At 37.5% G+C, this 8194-nt stretch overlaps 1 protein-coding gene across 2 annotated transcripts in view; it reads left to right on the top strand.

The window, feature by feature from the left end:
- RGL1 (ral guanine nucleotide dissociation stimulator like 1) overlaps positions 1–8194 on the top strand; it is a 280330-nt gene that overhangs the window by 20529 nt on the left and 251607 nt on the right. The window lies entirely within an intron of this gene.

Below are 8194 nucleotides of genomic sequence, written 5' to 3'. Positions count from 1 at the left end.
CCCTGTGAGTCAGTTCTTCATATCAGGTGACCAAAGCATGTATACTATGTTAAAATATATGTATGTATACACTGTGCTAAAAATAACTGTCAGGGATGATGGAAGCACCCAGAAGGCTTCCTGCAGCAGCATCACCACTCAGTTTTGTTTTTTATGGTCAAGCTTCCAGTCTCCACAACAGCAACAGTCCTTTCCCTTCTCCTCTTGAGAGCTCCTTCTAGCTTAAATATTTCATGTTGATTTTTGTGCCTTTTGTGGGTCTCAAGTGTATTCATTACCTCCTCAGCTAACTAATTTTCAGTGAGAGTTTCTTTCGTTGATGCTTGTTCACTCTATTGAATCCCATTCCTTCCACATCATTGGCCACTGGTCTTGCCTTTGTGTCCCTACTTCCTGCCTCTATTTTCACCTCCTAACTCAATGAACTGGTAAATATAAAACCAAAAGTTGATCCTCTAAGTTTACCTTTTATTTGATCTCAATAAATGATATTCCATTTAAAAATATTACTGTAAAAATGAGCCTCTATCCACTAGTATATTTACCAATTGCATTTTAGGGTAATTTGAGAAATAGGCAATCCCAATTAGGCAGTCAGTTTTTAAGACAGGTCTAGTGAGGTGTAATTGACAAATAAAATTGTGTATATTTAGTATATATAACTTGATCTTTTGATGTTCTTGTACATTGTGAAATAATCATAACAATAAAGAATATTAACATATCAGTCATCTCACATGTGTAAGCAGTGTTTGTCTTTCTGTATTTGGTTCATTTCTTTTAACATAATGCCCTCCAGATTCATCCATGTTCTGGCAGATGGCAGGGTTTCCTTTTTAAAGGCTGAATAATATTCCATTGCATGTATATACCACATTCTTTAACCATTCATTTGCCGATGGACATTTAGATTATTTCCATGTCATCACTGTTGTGATGATAATTCTGCAATGAATATAAGGGAGTACAGATATCGCTTTGAAATCCTGACTCTGATACTTTTGGATAAATATCCAGAGGTGGGATTGCTGGATCATATAGTAGTTCTTTTTTTAATTTTTTGAGGAACCACTGTACTGCCTTCTTATAATGGCTGTATCAGATTGCATTCCCACCAACAGTAGATGATGTTTCTCTTTTCCCCATTTTCATCAACACTTGTTATCTTTTGCCATTTTGATAGCCATCCTAACAGGTGTGAGGTGATATCTCACTGTGGTTTTGATTTGCATTTCCATGATGATGAATAATGCTTGAGCACCTTTTCATATACGTGTTGATCATTTGTATGTCTTTTTTTTTTTTAGTTTTTTTTCTTTTTCTTTTTTTTAAATTTTATTTTATTTTTAAACTTTACATAATTGTATTAGTTTTGCCAAATATCAAAATGAATCCGCCACAGGTATACATGTGTTCCCCATCCTGAACCCTCCTCCCTCCTCCCTCCCCATACCCTCCCTCTGGGTCGTCCCAGTGCACCAGCCCCAAGCATCCAGTATCATGCATTGAACCTGGACTGGCAACTCATTTCATACATGATATTTTACATGTTTCAATGCCATTCTCCCAAATCTTCCCACCCTCTCCCTCTCCCACAGAGTCCATAAGACTGTTCTATACATCAGTGTCTCTTTTGCTGTCTTGTACACAGGGTTATTGTTACCATCTTTCTAAATTCCATATATATGCGTTAGTATACTGTATTGGTGTTTTTCTTTCTGGCTTACTTCACTCTGTATAAAAGTCTCTTCAGGTCTTTTGTGCCCCCCCCTCCTTTTTTTAAGTCAGAATGTTTTGTTTTTGTTTTTGCTGTCAAGTTGTATGAGTTCCGTATACATTTTGGACATTAATCCCTTATCAGATATGTTGTTTGCAAATATTTCTTGCCATCCTGTAGGTTGTTTTTTTACCCTTTTTCTTTTGTTGTGCACCTGTTTGATACAGGTCCACTTGTCTATTTTTATTTTTGATGCCTGCACTTTTGGTGTCACATACATAAAATTATAGCCAAGATTAATGTCAAGAAGCTTTCCCCCTGTGTTTTCTTCTAGTAGTTTTACCGTTTAAGCTTTCACACGTAAGTCTTTAACCCATTGTGAGTTGATTTTTTGTTAATACTATGATACAAGTATCCAATTTTGCTCTTTTGCATGAATCACCATTTTTAAGTTACAGTTTTTAAAATACCTGTTTGGAAAACTCTAAAGGAGATTGACTTTGCAAAACTTCATTTAGATTGCACAGAATGACTTTTAAAACTGAATTTAATCGCAGAGAAACAAAATCCTTGATCATTGGGTTTCTGCTCACAATTATTATTGCTGAGTTGAGATTTATAGGAAGGAAGGAGGGTTGTAGAAACATCTAGATTCCCAGATAGACTTCTTTCTTCTGTCTTTGTTAACTTGCAATGTTTCATCTTTAGTCAGATGAATTATGCTATATGTTATCTATATAAAGTAATATGAAATTATGATGAAAATGCTTACAAAAGCTGAATTCTTCTACACTGATATATGTAATAATACACTTTACTTAGTTTAGTTGTAAACAAAGATTTGTTTCTAATCTGTGTTCTGGCATCCCAGTTTGGGATGTATCCAAGATGGCTTATGTGTTGCTAGCTGCTGCTTATAAGGTGACATTTTCTTTGGATGGCAAGAAGTAAAGTAATCTCTATTTTATTGCTAAAATATTTTACTTTTATTTGAATGTACTGTGCCCAATTAATTCATTGCTTTCATTGCAGTTTGGCTGACACTGAATAATAATGCCCACATTCATATAGCAGTACAGACTACTTAAAACTACTTTAAAAAGAAACTGAAGAAAAAGAGTAAGCTTGAAATAAATAAGAGTGGCGTATTCGGTGGATTTAATGAAGTTCACTATAGAATTAGTTGGAATGAGAAATGTTAGAGTTGAGAGGAAAGGGATATATATATATATATCTCTCTCTCTCTCTCTCTCTCCCATATATATGTTTGTACATATTTATACATACACATATATGGGTTTCCCTGGTGGCTCAGATGGTAAAGAACCTGCCTGCAATGCAGGAGACCCTGGTTCAGTCCCTGGGTTGGGAAGATCCCCTGGAGAAGGGAATGGCAACCCATTCCAGTATTCTTGCCTGTAGAATTCCGTGGACAGGGGAGCCTCGCAGGCTATAGTCCACAGGGTCACAAAGAACTGGACTCGACTCTTGCACGGAGAATCCCATGGATGGAGGAGCCTGGTGGACTGAGCTGTGGTCTACAGAGTCACAAAGAGTTGGACACCCCTGAAGCGACTTAGCACACTATAGCAAAGGGTGAATCTTGTAGTTTGGGGTCGTGAGAAGAATGGCCACAGGGTGGCAGCACAGTCTAAAGAGCAGGAAACTTTGTGTTGGACCCGTGGTTACTTTGCTAAAACCACACTTTGTATGCACGTGTCCCAACAGTTCCCCCCGCAACCCGCCCCACCTTGTTGAAAACTTTTAATTTTATATTGGCATATAGTTGATTAATAATGTTGTGTTAGTTTCAGCTGTACAGCATAGTGTGTGTGCACACGGGCCTAGTTATGTCTGACTCTTTGCAACCCCATGGACTGTATCCACTGTCTATGGGATTTTCCAGGCAAGAATACTGGAGTGGGTTGCCGTTTCCTACTCCAGGGGTCTTCCTGATCCAGGGATCAAATCTGCACCTCCTGCATTGCAGGAGGATTCTTTATCGCTGAGCCACTGGGGAAGCCCATGTGCTATACAGTAGGTCCTTGTGAAACCACACTTTTTTTTCCTCAGAATTCCTCCATGTTGCTTTCCCCATTATCCTAGATAAACATCAGCAAATGTTCAGAATCAAAGGTTACTCCTAAAACTTAAACTGAGGAAAAGTGCAGGATGAAGCACTATCTTTACTCCTGGAGTCTGTAAGCTATTTTTGCCTACGCTTTTGATGTCATATCCAAGATATTATTGCCAAAACTAATGTCATAAGCTTTTCCTTCTAGAGATTAAATTTAAGCATTATACTGGAGTGGGTAGCCTTTCCCTTCTCCAGGGGATCTTCCCAACCCAGAGGTTGAACCCAGGTCTCCCGCATTGCAGGTGGATTCTTTACCAGCTGAACCACCAGGGAGGCCCAAGAATACTGCAGTGGGGTAGCCTATCCCTTCTCCAGGAGATCTTCCCAATCCAGGTGGATTCTTTACTGACTAAGCTATCAGGGAAGCCCCTTTATTTATAGAGTCTATACAGAGGCTCTAAAAAAGTTTCAAACTATCTGTGAGGAAGGTCCAACTTAAGTTACTAAATCATCATACACATAATTTTGTAAAATTTGATGAAAATTATAGTATTAAAAATGAACAAAAAACATTGAAATCAGAAGATTATTTTAAAAATAAGTAGTTGAACAGATATAACCAGATCAACAAATACAAATTTAAATGTTTTTTAAATAAATATAAACAGAACACTTGTCTCTTTTTGCTATTTTTGCCTGAGCTTGTGATGTCATATCCAAGAAATTATTGCCAAGACTAATATCATAAAGCTTTTCCTTCTAGAGATTTTATAGTTTCAGGCTTTAAATTTAAGTCTTTATAATCTATTTTGAAGATTTTGTATGTGTGTATGTGTATGGTTTAAGGGTCCAGTTTCATTGTTTTGCTTGTAGATATCCAGTTTTCCTAACATTATTTGTTGAAGAGATTATCTCCTCCCTATTGTATAATCTTGGGCATCCTTGTCAAAGATCACTTTTTTTTTTTTGGCCACCCCATGCGGCATGTGGAATCTTAGTTCCCTGACCAGGGATCTAACCTGTACCTCTTGAATTGGGAGTGCAAGTCTTAACCCCTAGACCATCAGGGAAGTCCCCAAGATCATTTGACTGTGTTTGCGTGATTTGTTTCTGGGCTTTCTAGTCTTTTCCATTGGTCTCTGTGTCTATGTAAATATAAACAGAACAAACATCACACAGAATAAAAAGAAAAAAAGAGTTACCAAAACTACATATGTTGTTTATTGAAAGCATATGTGTATATGATTAATGTATATAGATGGTTAATATAGAGATTGCTATTACTGTATCCTACAATTGTGTTAAAACATTTATGAAGGATATAGTGAATCTCTATATTCAACGTCCTATACATGTACATTTTATTTCCACTATGTATATCCATTTAAAAGGTTTTTACTGTGACCAACTTGCTTCTTGCTTGCTACTTTATCCCATCTAGGTTGAACAACTTGCTCAAACTTAATGTTTGTTTTAATAGCATTGTAATAGAGAAAGCCAGTTTCTAGAGGTATGCTAATAGGAATAGAGGAAGAGGTTTTAAAGCACTTTCACGACCTGAAGATACTCACTTTTTAAAAGAGTTAATTAATTAATTAATTTTATTTTTGGCTATGCTGGGTCTTCATTGCTGGGTGGGCTCCTCTCTAGCTGGGGCGAGTGGGGGCTGCTCTGTAGATGTGTGTGGGCTTCTCACCCTGGTGGCTTCTCCTGTTGTGGAGCACGGGCTCTGGGGTGTGTGGGCTTCAGTAGCTGCAGCACGTGGGCCAGCGGTTGTGCCCTCTGGGCTTTAGAGCACAGGCTCAACAGTTTTGATACATGGGCTTAGTTGCTCTGCGGCTTGTGGGATCTTCCTGGACCGGGATTGAACCCATGTCTCTTGCATTGGCAGGTGGATTCTTTCCCACTGAGCCACCAGTGAAGCTCTAAAGATATTCATTTTTAATGCTTTTTAAAAACAAAGCAAGTGATGTAATATTTTAAAAATTCACTGTCAAAGCTTCATTAGTGGTCAGTTCCAACAATTTATCCTGTAAAAGTGAAAAGTGAAAGTGTTATTTGCTCAGTCGTGTCTGACTGTTTATGACCCCATGGACTGTAGCCTGTCAGGCTCTTCTGTCCTTGGGATTTCCCAGGCAAGAATACTGGGGTGGGTTACCATTTCCTCCTCCAGGGGGTCTTCCTGACCCAGGGATCAAACCTGGGTCTCCTGCATTGCAGGCAGATTCTTTACCGTCCAAGCCACCAGGGAAGCCCTGTAAAATAATATTAAATTTAAACTATCTTTCAACGAATGGTTTCTGGTTCCATGAATTTCCTATCCATGGATCTTTTTTTTTTTAATTTTATTTTATTTAACTTTACAATATTTTATTGGTTTTTCCATATATCAAAATGAATCTGCCACAGGTATACATGTGTTCCCTATCCTGAAACCTCCTCCCTCCTCCCTCCTCCCTCCCCATACCATCCCTCTGGGTCGTCCCAGTGCTCCAGCCCCAAGCATCCAGTATCGTGCATCGAACCTGGACTGGCGACTCGTTTCATATATGATATTATACATATTTCAATGCCATTCTCCCAAATCATCCCACCCTCTCCCTCTCCCACAGAGTCCAAAAGACTGTTCTATACATCAGTGTCTCTTTTGCTGTCTTGTATACAGGGTTATTGTTACCATCTTTCTAAATTCCATATATACTATGCATGGATCTTGATGGAATATAAAAATTTTAAGCATTCTATCAGTTCCTTCAGGTGTTTGGTAATCATTTTGAGCGGATGAGCAATAATTACCTGCTGCATGAATAATAGTTGTTAAATTATGAAACATGACATAATCTGTGAAAACTGTCTTTTATGCTTCTAATGTTTATTTTGACTTTTCAGTCATCTACTACTGGAAAATATGGTGTATTGCTTCCTTGTTTGGAAATATTAAGATTATTAACTTGACAAATATATTTCAGAAAAATAGGCAAGTCTGGCTGTCTAATACATATCTTTACAAAACTGAGCCCAAACATGTTTCTTTTCTATTAGTAACTCTTGAGTTTCTTCGATGTGCAGACATTCTCTACAGAATTTTTCCCCTAGATAACCAGTGTACCTAGTATACCATCGCAGTTGTTTGTGATAAGCTTCCATATTATCACATAAAGAGAATACTCTCAAATGGAATGCATTAGTTTTTATGTAATTCATAATTTTTATTGTATCACTAAACGCATTGTTGAGTTTGGCTGACTTTTCATAGTAAGATTTTTTTTTTGCAGTGCAATTTTTTATTTTACTGGAGGATAATTTCTTTACAGTGCTTCGGTGGTCTCTGCTGTACATCAGCTGGAAATCAGTTATAATTATATGTATAACCTTGAACCTCTTTCCCACCCGTATCCCATCCACTTAAGGTATCAATGGGTGCCAGGCTGGGCTGCCTGTGTTATACAGCAGCTTCCATCTATTTCAGACTGTTTAATGCTTAAAATAACATAGCTAATAATCGGTGAATCTGGGATTTGAGCACTCTAAAATTCTTCTTTATACCACAATCTCTCCATCATATCCTACTTTTTAGAGCAAAAAGAAAATAATCTCAATTTAATGACCTAGCCTTAAGATAGGGAAAAGTCATATTTCAAAAGTGAGACAATGATAAAGTCAACAAAGAGAAGAAAGTGTAGGAAGAGCATGTCATGAGAAAATGATAAGTATGTGTGGGAAAACAGCTGAAAATGTTTTTGGCAAGAGGAAAGAAATTTTAAAAATCAGCTTTATTGAGGTGCAATTTACATATAGTGCACCCATCTCAAGTGTACAGTTTTATGAGTTTTGACAAATGTATGTACTCATGTTACCATCATTACACTAAAAATGGAGAACATTTCCATCAGTCCCAGATTTCCTCCGTGTCCCTCCCTTCCCCATCAACCACCCTCCCGCATGGCTCTAGGGAAGTATCATCTCTTTGCCCTTACTATAGGCTAGATTTGTTTTTTCCAAAGTTTCACATAAAAGGACTCATGAAGTATGAACTATGGGCCTTTTGCTTATTCCTTAGCATGATGTTTTTGAGACTCACCCTCACGATTATGTATATGAGTAGTTTGTTCCTTTTTAATACCTAGTAATATTCCATTGTATAGATATACTATATAATTCATTTATCTGTTGATGAACATTTGTATTGTTTCTAGTTTTGGATGATTATGAAAAAAGTTTCTATGAACATTCACGTCCAAGTCTTCGTGTGGACGTGTGCTTCCTTCTTTTGGACAAATACTTAAAAAGTAGAATTGCCAGGTTGTATGACAAATGCATCTCAAGTTTCTAAGAACTGCCAAACTGTTGTCCAGAGTGGTTTGTTATCTGATATTCCCACTGGCAACACATGAGCATTC

Source organism: Bubalus bubalis, chromosome 5 (assembly GCF_019923935.1).
Source record: "Bubalus bubalis isolate 160015118507 breed Murrah chromosome 5, NDDB_SH_1, whole genome shotgun sequence".
NCBI lineage: Eukaryota > Metazoa > Chordata > Mammalia > Artiodactyla > Bovidae > Bubalus > Bubalus bubalis.
The sequence above is the reverse complement of the archived record's forward strand: the minus strand, read 5'-3'. Positions and strand labels throughout refer to the sequence as shown.